At 52.3% G+C, this 20,842-nt stretch overlaps 1 protein-coding gene across 5 annotated transcripts in view; it reads right to left on the bottom strand.

Annotated features, from left to right (window-relative positions):
- BCOR (BCL6 corepressor) overlaps positions 1–20,842 on the bottom strand; it is a 129,509-nt gene that overhangs the window by 80,159 nt on the left and 28,508 nt on the right. Inside the window, exon 1 of one of the 5 annotated variants that reach the window (XM_017954132.2) lies at positions 17,588–17,755. The exons of the other annotated variants lie outside the window; for them this stretch is intronic. The gene's annotated coding sequence lies outside the window, so the exon portion shown is untranslated. Of the gene's footprint in view, positions 1–17,587; positions 17,756–20,842 lie in introns of those variants that run through there. 5 annotated transcript variants of the gene reach the window in all.

Raw genomic sequence — 20,842 nt, 5'->3', positions numbered from 1 at the left:
TGACAGAGGAGAACGGGGATCTCAGCCCAAGTGAGCAGAAACAGGAAAAGCTGGTCACATAATGGGGGGGGCCAGGCCTCAGGGTCAGGCCAGGTATGTAAGGAGAAGGGAGAACTGTGGGCGAGAGCTTCCAGGAAATGTCTTAGGGAGAAGGGGAAACAGTCCAGACGGAAGGAGGGAGGAGCTGCGGGGCCTTAGGTAGGTGGGGGCTGGGGTATGGGCGAAAGCTGCTTCACTGTCCTTTCCTCAGGAGCAGGAGTGGTGGCTCTACCTCTAAGAACAGACTCCTTACCGGATGCGGTGGCTCATGCCTGTAATCCCAGGAGGCGTGGGAGGCTGAGGCAGGCGGATCGTTTGAGGTCAGGAGTTCAAGACCAGCCTGGCCAACATAACGAAACCCCATCTCTACTAAAAATACAAAAATTAAGGCCGGGCGTGGTGACTCACACTTGTAATCCCAGCACTTTGGGAGGCTGAGGCGGGCGGATCACAAGGTCAGGAGATGGAGACCATGGTGAAACCACGTCTCTACTAAAAATACAAAAAATTAGCCGGCCGTGGTGGCGGGCGCCTGTAGTCCCAGCTACTCGGAGAGGCTGAGGCAGGAGAATGGCATGAACCCAGGAGGCGGAGCTTGCAGTGAGCCAAGATTGCGCCACTGCACTCCAGCGTGGGCAATGGAGTGAGACTCCATCTCAAAAAATATACATATAAAATAAAATAAAAATAAAAATACAAAAATTAGCTGGGCGTGGTGGTGCATGCCTGTAGTCCTAGCTACATGGGAGGCTGAGGCACGAGAATTGCTTGAACCAGTGAGCCAAGATCATGCCACTGCACTCCAGCCTGGGGAACAGTGAGACTCCGTCCAAAAATAGAATTAAAAAAAAGAACAGACTTCACCCGTGCAGCAGGCACCTCCTCTACCACCCTCCGGGCCTTCTCCTCCATGGCTCTGCCTCCCCTGCCCCAGCAACTCCCTATGCACCTGCCATCCTTCCCTGTCTCTCTTCATCTAAATCTTCAACAGGTGGAAAGCAGCCTGATTAAGGGTGCACCCCAATTCCCTCCTCGTGGCCACACTATGAGGTGGGCACTTAGTTACTCTCCTTTTACAGATGAGGAAACTGAGGCATGGCGACGTGAGGGGAGGGCAGCCTGCACTATGACCTAGCCTAATGACTCTATCTGTGAGGTTTCCCCTGGCTTTCCTGGTCCTCTGAGACCTGCTCTGCCAGGGATTCCAGGGTGCTGACTTGCACATCACTCCTTCAGCCTGGTGGTATGAGTTCGTCAACGAGATCATGGAGACATGTGACCATTTTTAGCCCTTGGCTTGGCGTGGGGCACACAGAAGGAGCCCCATCATGTGTCGCATTGCTGTGCAGCTCCAAGCCTATCCCCGTCTGCTCTGAGCAAGGCATCTGCTGCATGTGAGACTTGGTGGTAATGAGGGGAGTCATGTCGGTGGGGAGGTTCAGGAGCCCCAGAAGGAAAAGGAAGAGGACCAGAGAGAGCAGGTTCCTCGGAGTGCTAAACACAGGCCCAACTGCCTTTTTCAGGAATAAGGGTGTGGGCCAGAGGGGCAAACGACCCCCTCCACAAATGCCAGTGAATTGCAGCAGGCACACAATGGCTCCTCCCTCTTGTGTCCTGCCTTCCCAGGGTACCCTATTTGGCAAATCCTACCCACTCTGGCAGCCCCTGGAACCCAGCCACCCTCTTTATGCCCCTCATCCTGAGGCATCTGTCATGCAAGTCACCCCCCACCTTCCCTGGGGAGCTGGCTTACTGGCCCCAGTGGTCTCCATGTGACCTTTCCTCAGCTCCTCCACTGTCTTCAGACCTGAGGTAAAGAAAGCAAGGTCAGCCGGGCGCGGTGGCTCAAGCCTGTAATCCCAGCACTTTGGGAGGCCGAGATGGGCGGATCACGAGGTCAGGAGATCGAGACCATCCTGGCTAACACAGTGAAACCCCGTCTCTACTAAGAAATACAAAAAATAGCCGGGCGAGGTGGCAGCGCCTGTAGTCCCAGCTACTCGGGAGGCTGAGGCAGGAGAATGGCGTGAACCCGGGAGGCGGAGCTTGCAGTGAGCTGAGATCTGGCCACTGCACTCCAGCCTGGGCGACAGCGCGAGACTCCGTCTCAAAAAAAAAAAAAAAAAAAAAAAGAAAGGTCAGAGAAGGGGCCCCACTCATGACCGTGAGACAGAAGACCCACGCCAACCGAAGCCGCTCTCTTTTTCCAGCTGCCTGTCAGGCCACCATTGCAACAGTTGACCCTCCTGGGCCCCAAACCAGGTTGTCTGACCTGAAAACACTCAGTAGTCAACCAGGTGTTCCTATTCAGAGCCCAGTGAGCTTGCACTTGAGATCAGGCACATGGGTAAGACTGATATGGGGGTGACAGTGAACCACAAATCTTACAGACCCAACCTCCTGAGAGAGCTGAGCTGGTCAGAATGAGAAGGTGCTCGCACTGCAGCCCTGCATTTACTATCCAAAGGGACTAGAAATGACTAGAAACTGAGAAAAACAGGCCAGTCGCAGTGGCTCACGCCTATAATCCCACCACTTTGCAAAACAGGCCAGTAGCAGTGGCTCACGCCTGTAATCCCAGCACTTTGCGAGGCCGAGGCAGGCGGATCACCTGAGGTCGGGAGTTCGAGACCAGCATGGAGAAATCCCATCTCTACTAAAAATACAAAATTAGCCAGACGTGGTGGCACATGCCTGTAATCCCAGCTACTCAGGAGACTGAGGCAGGAGAATCGCCTGAACCCGGGAGGCGGAGGTTGTGGTGAGCCAAGATCACGCCATTGCACTCCAGCCTGGGCAACAAGAGCGAAACTCTGAAAAAAAAGAAAGAAAGAGAGAGAGAGAGAGAGAGAGAGAAAGAGAAAGGAAGAAAGGAAAAGAGAAACAGAGGAAGGAAGGAAGGAAGGAAGGAAGGAAGGAAGGAAGGAAGGAAGGAAGGAAGGAAAAGAAAGAAAGAGAAAGAAAAGAAAAGGAAAAACGGTCCCTATGGCCCAGTAGACATGAATAACTGCAAGCGACTGGAGACCTGGTGCCTGGCACTGGCTTTACCCTGTGAGCTTCCAGGCCTCAAATTAGAAGGAGGAGGGGAACTCATGTTTGTCCAGCACTTCGGCAAGATCATCTCACTGACTCCTCATAACAACCCCATGAGATACTGTGGTGGTTTTAAACACACCCGCTAGTTATTCAACACTCTTCCCACCAAGAGGTGTGGTTTCTGTCTCTACTCCTCGAAGTCTGGGTGGGCTTGTGACTGCTTTCAACACAACAGAAGTGACACTCTGAGACTTGTAAGGCAAAGCCAGAAGAAGCCATGCAGCTTGCTCCTGGCTCTTTTGGGGCACACGCTCTGAAAGAAGTCAGGAAGAAGTCTACTGCCATGGCAGAGACTCACAACATAGGTGCTGCGGTCAACAGCCCAGCAGAGCTCCCAGCCAATAGCCAGCATCAACTGATTGCTATAGGAGTGTGCCATCTTGGATATCCTTCCGATGGCTGCGGCCCCTGTTGATGTGTGACTGCAACCGAATGAGATACCCCAAGTGAGAAGTACCCAGCTGAGTCCGTTCCAGAATTCCTAACCCACAGCACTGTGAACAAAATCAGAGTTGTTTTCTTTGTTTTTGTTTTTGACACAGTATCACTGTCACCCGGGCTGGAGTGCAGTGGCGGGATCTCAGCTCACCACAGCCTCAACCTCCAGAGTTCAAGGAATCCTCTCACCCTAATTTTTGTGTTTTTGTAGAGACAGGGTCTCCTCATGTTGCCCAGGCTAGTCTGCAACTCCTAGGCTCAATTGATCCACCCACCGCGGCCTCCCAAAGTGCTGGGATTACAGGCATGAGCCACCACACCTGGCCAAAGAGTTGTTTTACGTGGCAAAGTTCTGGGGTAATTTGTTGCATGGCACTAGTCATCAAAACAGATCTGTGGTGTTCCCACTTGAAACTGAGGTGCAGAGGGGCTGAATAACTTGCCCATGGTCACACACCTGGTAAGTGGAAGAATTGAAACTCAAACCTGGTCTCTCAGAATCCAAATCATAGCCCCTTCTCACGGTGCCCCCTGACATTTTCTCACTTCCAAGAAGAGAACATTCTTTTCAGACTCGACTAGTTTCCAAACCTGGCTGTGCGTCAGAGTCAGCAGTGGCGTGTTAAAGATAGAGATTTCCAGGCCCCACCCCAGGCCTACTGAGTCAGTATTTTCAGGAATGGGGCCAGGACTCCGAATTCTGAACTGGCACCCCAGGTGACCCTGAGGCAGTTAGTGTGTGAACTGTACAGTGAAACCCACTGCTCAGCCAGGTTATTACAGAAAACTGGAGGGGACCGGCAAGGTTTTCTTCAAAATATAGCAGTTTCAGAAAATCCTTCATGATCTGAGGTCATCTGCTTCAATTTCTTTTCTTTTCTTTCTCTCTTTTTTTTTTTCTTTTTTTTTTTTTTGAGACGGAGTCTCGCTCTGTCGCCCAGGCTGGAGTGCAGTGGTGCGATCTCGGCTCACTGCAAGCCCCGCCTCCCGGGTTCATGCCATTTTCCTGCCTCAGCCTCCCTCCCGCATAGCTGGGACTACAGGCACCCACCACCATGCCCGGCTAATTTTTTGTATTTTTAGTAGAGACAGGGTTTCACTGTGCTAGCCAGGATGGTCTCGATCTCCTGACCTCGTGATCCGCCCGCCTCGGCCTCCCAAAGTGCTGGGATTACAGGCATGAGCCACCACACCTGGCCTCAATTTCGACTTTCTTGGCCCTAACATCTGGGAAGTCTTTTCTACTCCCCCACCACTAAGAGACAGAAATTGATGGGAGGCTATCCAACCAGTAAGTACATTCGTGTGTGTTAACACCTTGCTAGGCTCTGTGGTCCCTGTGCTCTAAGAACTTACAACTGAAGCGAGCAGATAAGGCGTAAAGTCGTTTCAGAGCAACCAAATGATAAGTTTTGTGGCTGTGACAACAAGCACAAAGGCATCTGGGAGAATTAGACTAAAATGTAACTCCCTAGCAATTTGGGAGGGGCTCCGCAGAGGAGGTGGGGCCTGGAGCTGGGAGTCAGGGTGCGCAGGGGGATCACTCCAGGCAGGGGGCTCAGGGGCTGAGGCTCCCTCTGAGGGCAGAACAAGCAGGAGGGCATGAGTGGGCAGAGGGACTCACTGGGCTGCCCCAGGGGTGTGCTCTGTGGCAGCTATGGAACCAGAGGAGAGGGGAAGACCAGGACCAGATCAAAGAGGGGTCAGGGGACTTGAAGCCTGATCCAGAGTTTTATTTTCTCAGTTTCCAAAAGCTACTGTCATATATAGATCAAGGACATGGCCAGGTGCGGTGGCTCACACTTGTAATCCCAGTACTTTGGGAGGCTGAGGCGGGAGGATCACTTGAGCCCAGGAGGTTGAGGCTGCAGTGAGCCATGATCACACCACTGCATTCCAGCCTGGGTGACAGAATGAGACCCTGTCTCAAAAAGGAAAACACCAAATACCAAAAACTAAAAAAGGCAGTCCCCCTTCCAGGTCTAGGATAGGATTACTTACAGAAGATGGATCAACTCACACACCTTTGGAGATAGGAGCCAGAATCCTCCCAAATTAGAGACTGAATCCCCATGGGGACCCGCCATAAAACATATCTGCCCCAGTGCCCCAGTCTCTTTGCTTACAAGAAGTAAACCTTGATGCTGCTACCTTGAATTTTTAGACAGTGGATTCCTTTGATTAGAATCACTCTGGGCAACGGTGACGAGATTCCATTAACCATTGGAATCAATTGAACCAAGAGCTTTCCTTCCTAAAGGGAAGGGCTAGGTTCCAGTACTTGGCTGACTGCAGAGCCCTGGAGGAATTCATTGAAAGGAGGCCCGAAATTAGAAATCATCACTTTCTGCAGAGACACTTAGGAATCCCTCCCACATTATTCAAGGACAGCAAGAGAAAGGTGGGCAGAACTGAGGGGGGGGAAAGGAGCTGCAAGGAAGAACGGGAGTCTTTGACCAGCTCACATAGCTTCATACAACAGATGAAGGTGTGTCCTGCACAGCCCGCAAGACCAGTTAAAAGTCTAGCTTTTAGTCACACCTCCTGGATCCTATCCCACATCTGTGCCACTCCAAGACATGCTTAGAGGTAAGCAAGGAAACTTGCTCAGTCTGGGGTCTCCTCTGATCTTTCCCATCTGTACTCTCCCTGCAAGGGAAGCCCCTGTAGGAAGAAAGGTCTCCATTCCATCATGGCTTTTTTATTTTCTTTTTTTTGGAGGGGGGGAAGAGTTTCATTCTCGCGCCCAGGCTGAAGTGTAGTGACACAATCTCGTCTCACCACAGCCTCCGCTCCCGGATTCAAGTGATTCTCGTGCCTCAGCCTCTCGAGTACCTGGAATTACAGGCGCGTACCACCATGCTTGGCTAACTTTTGTATTTTTAGCAGAGACAGGGTTTCACCATGTTGGCCAGGCCGGTCTCGAATTCCTGACCTCAGGTGATCTGCCCACCTCGGCCTTCCAAAGTACTGGGATAACAGGTGTGAGCCACCGCGCCCAGCCCTTCATGGCCTTTTTGTCTCTCAGCATTGGGATGGCCGGTGGCCCATCTTCCCAGGTTTCCTGAGATTGGCGGCAATGACCCAGAAGCCTCTGGTGACATCATAAACCATCTCGGGGCGGGTAATGTAATTATTGCATGGATTTATTCAAATTTAATCTAAAACAGAAGGTTTCAACAAGGGTCGTTTTATCATTTGATATATGTGTTTGTATATATAAATGTCACAGCTAGAGATACATAGTTTTGGTTTGAATCATCTGTTTCAGATTGCATTACTCTTCCCAGTGCTTCACCTCGCCCTGTGTCCACACCCTTTAGAGGTAGAGCATGTCTCCTCATCCCACCGATGTCAGGTCACATGACTTCTTTTGGCCAAAAGATGTAGGCAGAAGTAACAGCGTGCAAATTTTGAGTCCCGGACTTAAGAGTCATCGCATTTGCACTCTACCCTCTTGCACTTTTGCCACTGTCACGAGAAGAACATGTCCCAGGTAGCCCACTTGTCCATAGAAGATGAGGGACACGTGTAGCGGCTTTAGATCCAATCCACACTTGGAGTCAAGCCCTGTTGAGCACATTCTAGACCAGTGAACCACAGGTGACCCACGGACACGTATGTAAGAAATAAGTGCTTACTGATGTTTTGAGGTGGTTTGTGATACAACAGTGTTGTGGCAAGAGCTTATTGATACATTGCCTGAGCACGTTACTCTGTCAATCCAAGACTCATACTGCACAACCTACCATCTAAAAGAACACTTGTTCTACCTGCTGTAGATTGAAATAACTACATAAAAGAACATTCCATCTCTCTCTAGCCCCATACCCTTCTTAATTCTTCCGAGTATTTATTACAACCTGCAATATTATATATTTTTATTGCTCATGTACTTTTTCTCTCCCTAGTAAAATGTAGTTTTATGATGTCCAAGATACTGTTTTTGTTCCTGCTATAAATGTCCAAAGCTTTAGTAGGCGTATAGTGGGTGTTAAATAATTATGTGCACGATAGATGTATAGGGTCTTTTTTCTCCTTGGTTCATATGCCTCTTATCTAATTTACGTTCCTGTGTGCAGCTTAATGACTTTGCAGTAAGCAAAGTTGAGGAAGAAGAAAACATTTTTTTTCTTTTTTTTGAGACGGAGTCTCGTTCTGTCGCCCAGGCTGGAGTGCAGTGGCGCAATCTCGGCTCACTGCAAGCTCCGCCTTCCGGGTTCATGCCATTCTTTTGCCTCAGCCTCCCAAGTAGCTGGGACTACAAGCGCCCGCAACCACTCCCGGCTAATTTTTTGTATTTTTAGTAGAGACGGGGTTTCATTGTGTTAGCCAGGATGGTCTCGATCTCCTGACCTCGTGATCTGCCCAGCTTGGTCTCCCAAAGTGCTGGGATTACAGGCGTGAGCCACCGCGCCCGGCCTGAAGAAAACATTTTGTGGAGCAAAATCTGCAAACAGGAGACCTCCTAATTTTGTTCCTGATGAAGAATGAGTTCTTCTTCCCCAAGGAGCCACTCTTGATGGTTTTGGCCCTTAGAAACCACAACAGACCTCCAGAACTGTGGCAAACCAGCAGGTGGCTTTGCCAGTGCCATCCAATATAACCACCACGCAGCTATATTTCCGTATACCGCATCAGGGGCTGTCCTCAACCATAGGAGGTTTCTGTGTGTCAGTTCACTGGGGGGAACTTCAAAGGGACTTATGTGGCTTCCAAGAGCTGTCAGAATGTTTGACTCTCTGGCATTGTGCCAGCATCACATGTTAATTAAATTATATGGCAGATACGCCACAATGTCAAGGTCACATATTATAGCCGTCAAAGCCTAACATTAGGTGCAGTATTTTATAGCACAGAGCAAAGTATACCTTTAAACAAATTCCTGGCCGGGCACGGTGGCTCATGCCTGTAATCCCAGCACTTTGGGAGGCCAAGGCGGGTGGATTACCTGAGGTCAGGAGTTTGAGACCACCCTGGCCAACACGGTGAAACCCCGTCTCTACTAAAAAAATACAAAAATTAGTCGGATTAGTCGGGTGTGGTGGCACACACCTGTAATCCCAGCTACTGGGGAGGCTGAGGCTGGAGAATCACTTGAACCCAGGAGGCAGAGGTTGCAGTGAGCCAATATCGAGCTATTGCACTCCAGCCTGGACGACAGAGTGACACTCCATCTCAAAAATAAAATAAAATAAAACTTAAAATAAAATAAAGAAATTCCTTTATCTTTCCCAGTCCTTTCTTGCCTCTGGCTCTTAAGACATCCACCATTCGACGCTTCCTATGTGAAGAACATTCCGGACAACTTTGTCAGACTCTCTCTGACTTGCCAGACAGTGGAGGTTTCTGGGGTTGCACCTACTTGCTCTGTCTAACCCTTCTTGACTTTCTGACCTCAGGCTTTCGTGAGCCTAGGCTTCACCCTGAAGGAGAAGATCTTCTTACCGGTCTGTGGGTACAACAAATGCTAGCTCTTTCTTCGAAGATGGTTCTATTAGCAGGGCAGCAACTAGCCGGGCTATAAAAGGGAAGTGGACGGGGGAAGACATTCCCTCCAAATATCTTTTTTTTTTTTTTTAGAGTTTCGCTCTTGTTGCCCAGGCTGGAATGCAATGGCGCAATCTTGGCTCACGGCAACCTCCGCCTTCCGGGTTCAAGCAATTCTCCTGCCTCAGCCTCCCGAGTAGCTGGGATTACAGACATGCGCCACCACACCCGGCTAATTTTGTATTTTTAGTAGAGACGGGGTTTCTCCATGTTGGTCAGGCTGGTCTCGAACTCCCAAGCTCAGGTGATCTGCCCGCCTCGGCCTCCTAAAGTGCTGGGATTACAGGCGTGAGCCACCACTCCCGGCCTCAAATATTTTTTTTAATAAGCACAGCTAGAAACTCTCCATGAGTGGAAACTGGTCACAAGAAGCCCCTGCTACTTATGTGCTGAGTGTGGGCAATCCTCTCACTAGAGGGACGACTATGAAGTCACATTCCTGGTTTTCTTGGGTCTCTGACGGTTACCAAGGAAAACTCGGAGCCCATCAACTCGGCCAAATGACTTACATGCAATCACCAAAGCAAAGTTAATATCAAATGTGTTTCAGTCTCAAGTGTCCCTAACACCTATTAAGCACTTTCTAGATGCCAGGCACTGTTTTGTTATTTATTTATTTATTTATTTATTTATTTATTTATTTATTTATTTTGAGACACAGTCTTGCTCTGTCACCCAGGCTGGAGTGCAGTGGCACCGTCTCGGCTCACTGCAACCTCCGCCTCCTGGATTCAAGCGATTCTCCCGCCTCAGCCTCCCAAGTAGCTGGGGTTACAGGCACCCACCACCACGCCTGCCTAATTTTTGTATTTTTAGTAGAGACAGGGTTTCGCCATGTTGGCCAGGTTGCTGTCGAACTCCTTACCTCAGGTGATCTGCCCGCCTCGGCCTCCCAAAGTGCTGGGATTACAGGCGTGAGACACCGTGCCTGGCCCAGGCACTATTTTACTTGCTTTACGTCCATCAACTAATCCTCCCAACATCATTAAATATATTGTATCATTACCCTCCATTTCAAAGATGGGGAAAGTCAGGTGGCGAGAGTAACTGCCTCAGGTCACACAGCTGGTCAAGTCGTAGAGCCAGGTTTCGAACCCAGGCAGTTTGGCTCCCCCATACTAACTACGACATAGTCTTCGCTATTTAATCCTGCAAGCTTTAGGAAATGCCCGCTATGCACAAGGCACACAAATAAGGTGCTGGGGGCTGGGAGGAGGGGGATGAACAAGCAGGCAACATGTCTACTAAGGAAAAGTACTCCTAAGTAACAGTTTAAGATAAAGTTAAACTAATTCAGATCTTTGAAGGGGTTTTGAATTCTTTCCAAGGGTAGGCGTGTTGAATAAATATAGTGCCTTTGAAAACCTGCCTTCATATATGGGTGTTCGTTGTACTGCTCTTTCAAGTTTTCTGTGGGTTTGGGATTTTTTTCAAAATAAAATTAATATATATATTTAAAAGAATCAGCCTTAATAGGCCAGGCGTGGCGGCTCATGCCTGTAATCCCAGCACTTTGGGAGGCCGAGGCGGGTGGATCACGAGGTCAGGAGATAGAGACCATCCTGGCTAACACGGTGAAACCCTGTCTCTACTAAAAATACATAAAATTAGCCCAACATAGTGTCACACACCTGTAATCCCAGCTACTTGGGAGGGTGAGGCGGGAGAATCGCTTGAACCCGGTAGGTGGAGATTGCAGTGAGCTGAGATTGTGCCACTGCACTCCAGCCTGGGTGACAGAGCAAGATTCCGTCTCAAAAAAGAAAAAGAAAAAAAGAAAAAAAAAAAAAAAAAAAGAATCAGCCTTAATAGACTATCTTGGGAAGGGTAAGCAATAAACTGGGAGCAGTGGTTGCCTTCAGAGAGGCAAACTGAGTGACTGAGAAATGCGGGCAGGAGAGGCACCAAACATCCTTTTATAGCCTTAGAGCTTTCTGCCAAGTGCAAGTGTTACCCATAACATCTGCCGTGAACTTGATGTCACCTGAGCGGACCCTTTGGCGAGAAAGCATGGAACTCCCAGCTCCCAAGTCCCATTCAGCAGGTCAGCCACTGGGAGTCTGAGGGAGTCTTTAGTTTCCCAGCTTTATGTGTAAAGTGGTCAGAAACACACCATCAGCCCTTTGGCTTAAATATATATATTTATATATGCCTAAGTGGGGTGCAGTGGCTCATGGCTGTAATCCCAGCACTTTGGGAGGCTGAGGTGGGAGGATCACTTGAGCCCAGGAGTTTGAGACCAGCCTGGGCAACATGGTGAGACCTAGTCTCTACAAAAAAAAAGAAGAAAAGAAAAATGAGCCAGGTGTGGTGGCACGTGCCTGTAGTCCCACCTACTCGGGAGGCTGAGGCGGGAGAAGCACTTGAGCCTGGGAGGTCAAGGCTACGGTGAGCTGTGATCACCTCACTGCACTACAGCCTCGGCAAGAGATAGATGGAGACCCCATTAAAAAAACAAAAACAAAACAAAACAAAGCAAAAAACTAAGACTGAGGAGTAATACCAGGGATTGCTCTTTCTCCTGGTTTTAGTGTAAGCACAATGAACTTTTCAGCTCCATGGGGCTTATCTCTCTTGGGGAGACTTTATGTCCTCTAAGGAGGGTCCTGGGTCCTGTTAACTGGGGGTTTCCCCGAGCCACCCCCAACAGCCACAAGCATAGTGCAGGACAGACAAGAGAGGCTTGAACGAACGTTTGTTGAATCACTGACTATGCTGTGTTCACCATCCACGAAGGACCATGTGGTCCAATATCCTTTCTATTCGTATGTGTGGGTAACCCTTGGAGCATGGATGTCACACTTACGACAAGTGAGCAGTGATTCTCAGCACAGAATGTGGTATTTTTCTGTTGCACAAGGTTAAACAGTGACCAAGTGTCCACAATTGCCCAACGTGGCCTGAAGCTGCCAGCCAAGGAATTGGGTCACCCCCGGTTCACTCTCAGGGGCTGGGGGATCCCCGTCTTGACCCACTGGCAACCCACTCACTCTTGGGAAACTCTGGATGAAGGGATTTTGGAAGCCATTCCTTGGCTCTTGGAACTAGCAACCCACAACCAGAAGGGGGAGGGGGTGGTCTGAGAGGGCTGCCAAGGGGCAGCAGGGCTTCCTGGGGCTTGGGCTTGCTCTGGGGTGTGCCCAGGTTTTTGGGGGGCGACGGGGCCTGAGCAGTGGGCTGAAGAGGGCATGCTGCCAGCTCTGGCTGGCCCAGAGCCAGTAAGTCTGACTGAACTTGGGCCAGCCCTGTTGGCCCACAGACTCTGGAAGCTGAACTGCTCCAGCGCTCCTTGGCCTCTTTGTTTTCACTTCCCCACAGCTCTCTCTTAGTGTTTAGGAATGTGCTTTGAAGGTTCCAGCGTGTTTCGCCTCTGCTTAGGGAAACCAAGAGCAGAGACTGGGTCCAGGCCAGATGGCTTGAGGAAGGGCACCTGTGATCACACTGAGAGCGCCCCAAGGGGCAGGTGGAATGCAGGGGGCACTTAAGCCAGCCTCCTTCTCTGCTGGGAGACTCCATGTGCAGTGCTAAACCTTGGAGATTCTCAGGTTTGTTTTGTTAAGGGAGGCAGTATTCCCTTACCGGCTCCCCCAGAGAGCCTACATTTGTCCAGGAGCTTTTGGGAATAAGCTGTGCTCTTCTGCTTTTTCAGGGCAAGAGAGAGAGCTGTAGTGTGTGCTTTCCTAGCTAGAAAAGTTGCCTCCTTCGTTCGCATTAGAATAAGTTTCCTGGTCTGCCTAGGGCAACAAAGTCAGGCCCTCCAAGGAAGGGGAAGTGAAGACGACCTCTCTGGCACTCCCACCATGGGGAGGACAATCATCTTACAGGCGCAGATGCTTAGCCAGATAGGGTTTGGCTCAGGGAGGCCATAGAGGGGTCCATTGCTACAGGTTGCCCTCTGGCCTCAATGCCCACCTGTAAGCCGCTATCTTCAAAAGTGGAGCCCAAAATGGTTGGCTTCCTCCTCCCATTCCCCAGCCCCTTCACCCACTGTCTTTCATGGCCTTTGTCACCAGACACATATAAAGGAAAGGGTCTTCCCTGCTCAGTTCTTTGAGGGCTCATAGTGCTGGTAGCCCCCTTTGATGCCCAGCATAGTGCTTTGCACACAGCAAGTGCTTAATAAATGCCAAATGACTGAAATACCAGGCCTCTTCAGCGACCAAGAGCACTCTGGATCTTTCTCTAACCAGAAGTCACTTTCCTCCTCTGGCTGTTTTCTGAAGCTGGGAGCTCTGGGTTCTGGTCTCACTTTTGCCACTAACATGTCACCCTGAGCTAGTATTTTCACCCTCTCAACTGATTTCCTCCACTGAGTTAAATGGGGCTCCATTCAAGCCCTGGTGGCTCTTGTATGACATCTGCACACATTCTTGTTTACCGGCTGACATTTTAGCGCCAGGTTGGGTCACTTCGATCCTGCCTGGGCCCAGGTGCTAGCAGGATCTTTAGTCTTCAGCTCAGGGTTCTCCCCTGCTCCTCCACCGTCTGTCTGGCTTCACAACATACACCTAGTCCTTGGACTCTTGACACAGCTGTTCCTATCTGTCCCCATGGCCATTTATACAGCTCCAGCTCCTGCATGAGGGGGCCGTGACACATAAGCAATAACTCCGATGCCACAAGGGCACCTGAGTCATTTTTCTGCAGCCAGCACTGTCTGTTTGGAGCTACAGCAGACCTCCCTCCTGCCCTGTGGTGACATAGGCCCTGTTCAGGTCTGTGTGGGCTATGGATTTTTTCCCCCTGATTTCCATTTCTCTTTGATTTCAGCACCCAAGTGAACATGCACTCCAAGGCTCTGCTGAGGGTAAACAGAAAGCACCATCGCAGGGGTCCTTCCTCCTCTCTCTCGGAAGATTCTTTCTCTTCCTAGGTAATGACTGCTTTTCCCTCCCAGCTTCCTCTCAGCCTACGTATATTTAGTGCACGTTGCCCTGGATAGAGTTTAATTAGGCACCAATGCACCCAGGGGCAAAAACCAAGGACCCCTCTTGGGTTGAGCAAATGGGGCCAGCCTCCCCTGGCTGGTAAGTGATGAGCTGCCTGCAGGTAGAGGAGGTTGCCCATTCTCAGCTAATGATCGCCTTAGGCGCCAAGTGATGGAAAATCCAGGAGGACTGGCGAGCTGCAGGGGGCAGCCAGGGACAATTGTATGGACCAGTTTAACACGGCTTCCGGAGGGATGGGCGTAAGAGCAGCCCGTGTGTGTGTGTGTGTGTGTGTGTGTGTGTGTGTGTGTGTGTGTTTCCTGGTCTCCTTTCTCTCCCTCCTGACCTCTTTTCCCTCTCTGTTTCTCGTTTTCTTCTGTTTCTGTTCTAATGAGTTGAAATTAGAAAGGTCTTTGAATTCATTTATTTGTTTTAATAAAAGCAGCCTTTTTAAGCAGCATATTTGTAGCAATTGAGTGTTAAACTAAACACCAAGCCAACTAAATGTGTTAGGGGAAAATGAAAAGTCGGTTTACAAGAAACATATAATTAACACGTCCTTTGACTTTCCCTAAGCCTTTGTCTGTCTGGCTGGGGACAAGACAGAGGAACCATAATCAACTTTAGTAAAACGAAAGATCGTATCGAGGCCAAAGGGGAACAAAAAACTTTGGAGTAGGAAACAAAGGCCGAAGAGGGGATTCTTGAGTTATAACAAATATGTTTAAAAAATACATCTTTTGGCCAGGCGCGGTGGCTCACCCCGGTAATCTCAGCACTTTGGGAGGCCGAGGTGGGCAGATCACGAGGTCAGGAGTTTGAGACCAGCCTGGCCAACATGGTGAAACCCCGTCTCTACTAAAAATACAAAAAATTAGCCAGGCCTGGTGGCGTGTGCCCGGTAATCTCAGCTACTCGGGAGGCTGAGGCAGGAGAATCATTTGAACCTAGGAGGCAGAGGTTGCAGTGAGTCGAGATCAGGCCATTGCACTCCAGCCTGGGCAACAGAGCAAGACTCCATCTCACAAACAACAACAACAACAACAAATCTTTTGTTTCCTAATTTTTGGTCATCAGCCATTTTCTCCTTCCCAACAGGAATGCTCCGGTTTGAACTCTACCTGTTAACGGGGACAGATGGTGAGACCTGGAGGGGGAGAGGGAAGGTGGTACAAGGAACCTGCAGGAGACACGTGGCAGTATCAGGAGGCTGATAAATCCAGGCTAATGGAAATTACTATTGCACAACACAAGAGTCTTCACGTGGCCTGACTTTCAATAAACTGTTCCCCTCCTCACTCTTTGGAAAAAGTGAAATAAGACATTAGACTTTCAATAATCTCATATGGTGATGATCAACTGAAACCTGGAGAAGGCGGCCAATTTATAGAAATTGTATCTGCTTCACTGGGTGGCTGGAATCAGGGAGCTGAAAAGAAAAAGGTGCTCGCCTTTGATGTGTGAAGTTGCCCCAAAATCACAAACGCCAAAAAACACTGGCTGTACATGTGGGGTTTTCAAAGGGAGAGGGTACTCGGGAGAGGCCTGTGTTAGGTGGATCATTGCCGGGACCTGACCAAAGACATATGTACATGTCCAGGCCACATAAAAGCGATTTATTTTTATTATCTTTTGGCTATTTTAAGTTGGAGTTTCCATCTTTCTTATATGTTTTATCACCAATGAAGTTTATTTACTGAATTAACTTTTAATGGACCCTCTACTTTGTTCTTCAGAGTTGGCTTCCAGGACTTGCCCCTTTTTAGCCAGGATTCCTCTTGCCTTTGTGACCCCCCTCCCCTCCAAATCCCAATCCTGGAGGTGAACGGCTCAATCTCTGTTAACTCCTTGCCTGCTGGTGTCTTTTCTCTGTAGCTACTAATCACCTCCTTTTGATCACTGCCAAGTTCTCAGGTTGAAGGAAGGAGAAAGGACCTCTTGACCATTCTGGCTGGCTTTCCACATGAGCCTGAAAATGTCGACAAATTTGAAACATCTGCCGGGCTGCTTTGGTCTGATTGCTAAAATATGCCGACCTCAACCCCCCTCCCCCCGCCCCTTTTAATCTGTTTCATATTCACAAATTAAGCATTTAGTCTGGGTAATAAATCAGGGCGGTTTACGAGACTCACACGAGACAAACAAGCGAGAAGGGCGCAACACAAGCCCCTGGAAACGGAGTGCACAGAGCTGCCAGGAGTCGGGAGCTCCCAGCGCTCGAACGCGGAGAGCAGCCCAGCGCGTCCTGACACGCCGCCAGCACCCACACTCTGGCCGGTCCCAGAGCCGGCGGGGTGGAAGGCGCAGGGGAACAGCTTCGGCCTGGGTCCACACCCCTGGAACCTTCCGCGCGAACACGCGGCGCCCGGCCCGCCCCAGCTCTGGGCAACTCGGCTCCCCCGCCCCGCCAGGGAGTGGCCGCTGGCAAAGGCGACAACCTCACCCGGCACACACCCTGTGGTGGGCCCATTAAGCCTCTCCCAGCCGAGTCGAGAAGGCTGAATCCCCCTCCCCCACCTCTTCCATCCGGCAGGGCTCGGCCTTAAAGATCCCAGGCCCACACTCACCAGAGAGGCAAAAGAGTCCCCGTTTAGGTCCACGTGTGACCTCCACTAAGCCTGGAGGCTACCCCCTCCCCACCCCAATCTCTCCGTGCTGCCTCCTCCCAGGTTTCGGTCCCAGCAGCCACAAAGCTACTTTCAGATTCAGATAGGGGTGGGGGTCTCCTGGAGAGCGGATCAAGGTTTAAGAGCGGCTGGGGAGGGTAGCAAAGGCACACACAGGGTCCAGGCCCCCTCTGCAGAAACCCCGGCCCAGGCTTTTGCGACCACCCAAACTCAGGGGGCTCCAATCTGTGCGTTTCCCGCCCTCCCCTGTGCAGCAGCGAGAAGTGGACCTGGATTAGGGGTCTGGGACCACTCGCAACCTACGAGCTTGGGAGACCCGGGTGGGGAGGGTGGCTCCAGGGTCACCTCGACCGGGCCTCTGTCGCCCGGCTATGCTCAAGTTCCCTGTCGACTGGCGTTCTCGATGCTATCGTGGGACACCGCGGCGGAGAGGCGGAGGGCGGGAAATTGGGAAGCCTGAACATGTAGCCCACCCCGGACCTAAGGGGAAGCGTAGGAACAATTCCCCACCCTGCAATACAGTACACGTCGCCCTTCCTCTTCCCCAGCACACATTCCGACTGCGAAAGCCATTACCGCCAGCGCGCGAGAGACTTTTTAAATATTTACAGCCCGCTCTCCGCACGGTAGCCTGATCCATCTTGTGGGCGCGGAGGCGGGGCGCGGGGCTCCGCTCCCGCGGAGGCACGGAGCCGGGGCTGGGGAGCCCGGCGCCTCCCCCCACGGTCCTGAGGTCCCCCCTGCGCCCCCACCGTGTTTAACCCCCAGGTGGGGAGAGGCCCCCGAGACTGCACACGGCGCGCCCGGGGCCCTGCCGGGGCCTGAGCGGGCGGGGGACAGTGTCCGGGAGGAGGGAAGGCCGGGAGGCTGATTTAAAGGTTCTCACCGGGAAGCGAGCGAGGCACAGACCTGAGAGCCGCCGCGCGGTGAAATCCGAGGAGCTCTCTTGGCGAGGAGGGGCTGTCAGAGGCCATTTATCTCTCGCCAGAGTGGAGGCTCAGCTCCCACACCGCCCGCGAGTAACAATGGCAGCGATCAGCAGCTCTGCACGCGCTTCAGTGCATGAATGGATTGCGGAAGATGCCTGCGCTCCGCTCGGCTCAGGAGGCTCTAGGAGCGCCCCCTCCCCGCCCGCCGCGCCTGCCCCCGCGGCCTCCCTCGGCCCTGCGGGCGCCTCGGGGTTCGCAAGTTGGGCCCCGCGGCGCGGTCACTCTCACCCAGAACCCCCGCCGCCGTTCCCAGGGCCTTGGCACCTCGCCACGGAGTGTCATTAGGGGCTGAAATTTGACACAAGCCTTCCTGGCCTCCCCAACGCAGACACCAATGTCAGCCCCCTCCTTCCTTCGCGCCCCTCGCCCCGGGCGGCAAGTTTACTTTCAAGGAGTTGGACCCTGTTTCCGCCGCAATGGCCGGCGGCGTGCGGGCCCGGGAGGAGGGAACGGGCTCGGAATGGTTCCTTCACCTGCTCGGCCGCCTGGGGTGTTTGTAGGTCCCCGCTGGCCCCCAGCCCTAGCGTCCATACGCGGCGCTCCCCCGCTTTTGGCGGCTAATCCACCGAGAGTCCCTGCGATCCGCACATGCACGTGCACTCTGGACACCCTCGTCCCAGCCCACATCAGCAGCAAAATCATGTACCCAAATTCTCTTTCTCGGCGGCTTACAGTCTTGAAAGTTGGGAGCGCGCCACAGACCTCGAGGTCTGCCGCAGAAATGTTCCCCTTCAACTCTGCAAAGTAGGTCTCATTAAAAACAAAACAACCCCTCCAGTTTCGGCCTAGGGCTGAGAGCAGCGAGAAACGCAGTAAAGGATACCCCAATCCCTCTTGAGTTTGTTTTGGTGGAGCTAAACCAGAAACCCGGGGATATTTCTGTTTGGGGGATCGCCAAGCCCGGGATGCGTCTGCCTAAGGCGAGGTGGGGAGGAGGGGAGCGCAAGAAGTGGACTCTCGCAGCGATCCAAAGGCAAAGCCAAGTACCCCGCGGGAAGAGGCCGAGCTGACTCAGGTTGCAGGAAGACCGCCACATGTGCGCAAAGACGCACACAGAGAGGCAGAGCGCAACCCGCCGACCTAGGAGACTGGCAAGGACAGGCGAGAAGCTGGCAGCAAGACAAAGCGGGAGGAGAGACCCAGGGAGACTCGGCCGAAGACCGGAAAACGCAGGCAGCAGCAGCCGCCCGAGTCCCGAAGCGGAGGCGTGCGCAGCCAGGCCCAGCCTGGCATAGCCCCATTCTCACACCTAAGGACGCGGACACAAACTCTTGGCATGACCTCCTGCCAGGGCTTCGGCCTACAGTCGGCTGGGGCCTTCCCAGCAGACAGTGGGGTCCCCAGGGGTGGTCTTCAAGAATCCGGGCCCTTCTGGTTTCCGCCCCCTCCCTGAGCCCAGGACAAAGGTATCGGGTTTGAGGAGCTCGGAATGTTCTCAGGGCGCCTACAAGGCCATCAGAGAGCTGGTGCCTCCACTCTCAGGACCTCGGGCAACTTTTTATCTGACTTGGCGGCGCTGGAGGGCTGCCACTTTCCACCGCTTTTCCATGTGGCCTTCCCAACTGCAATACCCTGAAGGCACTGCCCACACCCTAGCCTTCCAGCAATCGGGATTCAGGCTGGACTTCCCATAACCAGAAACGGTGTAACGTGAAGAGACTCCCAGACTCAGGTTCCCCTCGACCCCTCTCCCGCTTGTCCGCACACGGGGCCGATCAGCGCCCCCCACTCACGGCCCCTCCCCGCGGGCTCCGCAACCCGGGGCCGCAGCCACCGAGTGTGCTTCTCCTCCCTCCCGAGGCTGTTGGCTTTGCACACGCTTGCTGCAACCACCCCCACCACACACTCAGTCGTTTTCACCCTTCCTTTCTCCCTGCTGGGCCTCCTGCAAACCTGATTGCCTAGCCTGAATGCAGAGTCCAGGCAGGGCAGGAAGCCTGGGAGATCAAGCAGAGGTGGCCGAGGAAGCAGAAGAGGGGGCCCTTCATGGGGGAGGGGGCCCATGTCTCAGAGAGAAAGAAGGCAGCCAGGAGACACAGCCTGCAGGAGAGAGGGAGTATAAAGGGAAAGCCAGCACTAATCCCTCAGCCTGCCTACGTGGGGCCTGACAGTTTACAAAAGCCTTTTCCCCGAATATTATCTCATGTGCCGCGGCAGCCTCACCACCAGGGCTGTGAGGGAAGTAGGGCAGATAGCATCACCGCCATTGGCAAAGAAGGGAAATGGGGCCCAGCGGGTTGAGAGAGGTCTGCGCTAAGGTCACGGAGCGAAGAGTGGTGGAAGAAGCCCGAGGCCTGGGGTTTCCTGCCCCAAAGTTAACTTTCCTGTTCCATCGTTGTGTATGTGTGTCTGGGTGAGCATCTGCGTGGAGGGGAAGGACTGCCGGACAGGAATGCACAGTCCAGTTAGGGAAGTCCAGGAAGGAAGAACACAGCCCCACACCTCTTCCTCTGCCCGGGTCTCATACAACAGCCCCTGCTCTTTCCAGAGCAGCCTGGAGCCGGCCCCCCACCCGCCTGCCTGGGGGGAGCTGTTAGTGCCTGGCTGTGCCTTCATCAGTGCCGATTTCAGAGATCTCTTATCCTCTGCTCCGCTCCGCTCAGCCCTCTTCTCAGCCTGTCATCCCCGCCCCCAGCCTCGGCTGCAGGATGCCTTGCGTCCAACTGTGGTTTCCGGGCAATAAAACAACTATTAAAGTCTCAGGCACGGCTGGTGATTTGCATCACATCCTCTTGTGCATGGATTCAATGTTTAATACACAATATTGAATACGGATATTAAAAATCAATAGCTGAGGACCCCTGGGGAGGCAGCACAGTGCGATCCTGCTTCGGGAACACAACCAGCTCTTCTAAAAAGACAGGAACGGCAAGTTCAGCCAAGCTGAGCCCAGCGCCAGGGGAAGAGAGGAGTAGTGGATGCATCTCAGCTTCCTGATATGCTTAACTGCGCCATTCCCAAGTCGAGCTAAAGGGAGGCCAAAGGAATGGTGTGCCCTTAGGCTCTACTAGCTTTGAGATGGGAGAGTGGGGAGGTACGGTTTGTTTCCAAGCAGGGTACCAGCCAGGTGCGCGGAGTTGCTTTTTTTCCTTGCTGTTTGCACTTTGGTTTGGTTCGAATCTGAGTCTTACATGCAGGCACTCAACTCTTCCCACCATGATGGCTCCTTCCTGGG

The sequence above is a fragment of the Papio anubis genome, chromosome X, assembly GCF_008728515.1.
Source record: "Papio anubis isolate 15944 chromosome X, Panubis1.0, whole genome shotgun sequence".
Lineage (NCBI taxonomy): Eukaryota > Metazoa > Chordata > Mammalia > Primates > Cercopithecidae > Papio > Papio anubis.
Note: the sequence above shows the minus strand (reverse complement) of the source record. Positions and strands in the feature narration are given on the sequence as shown.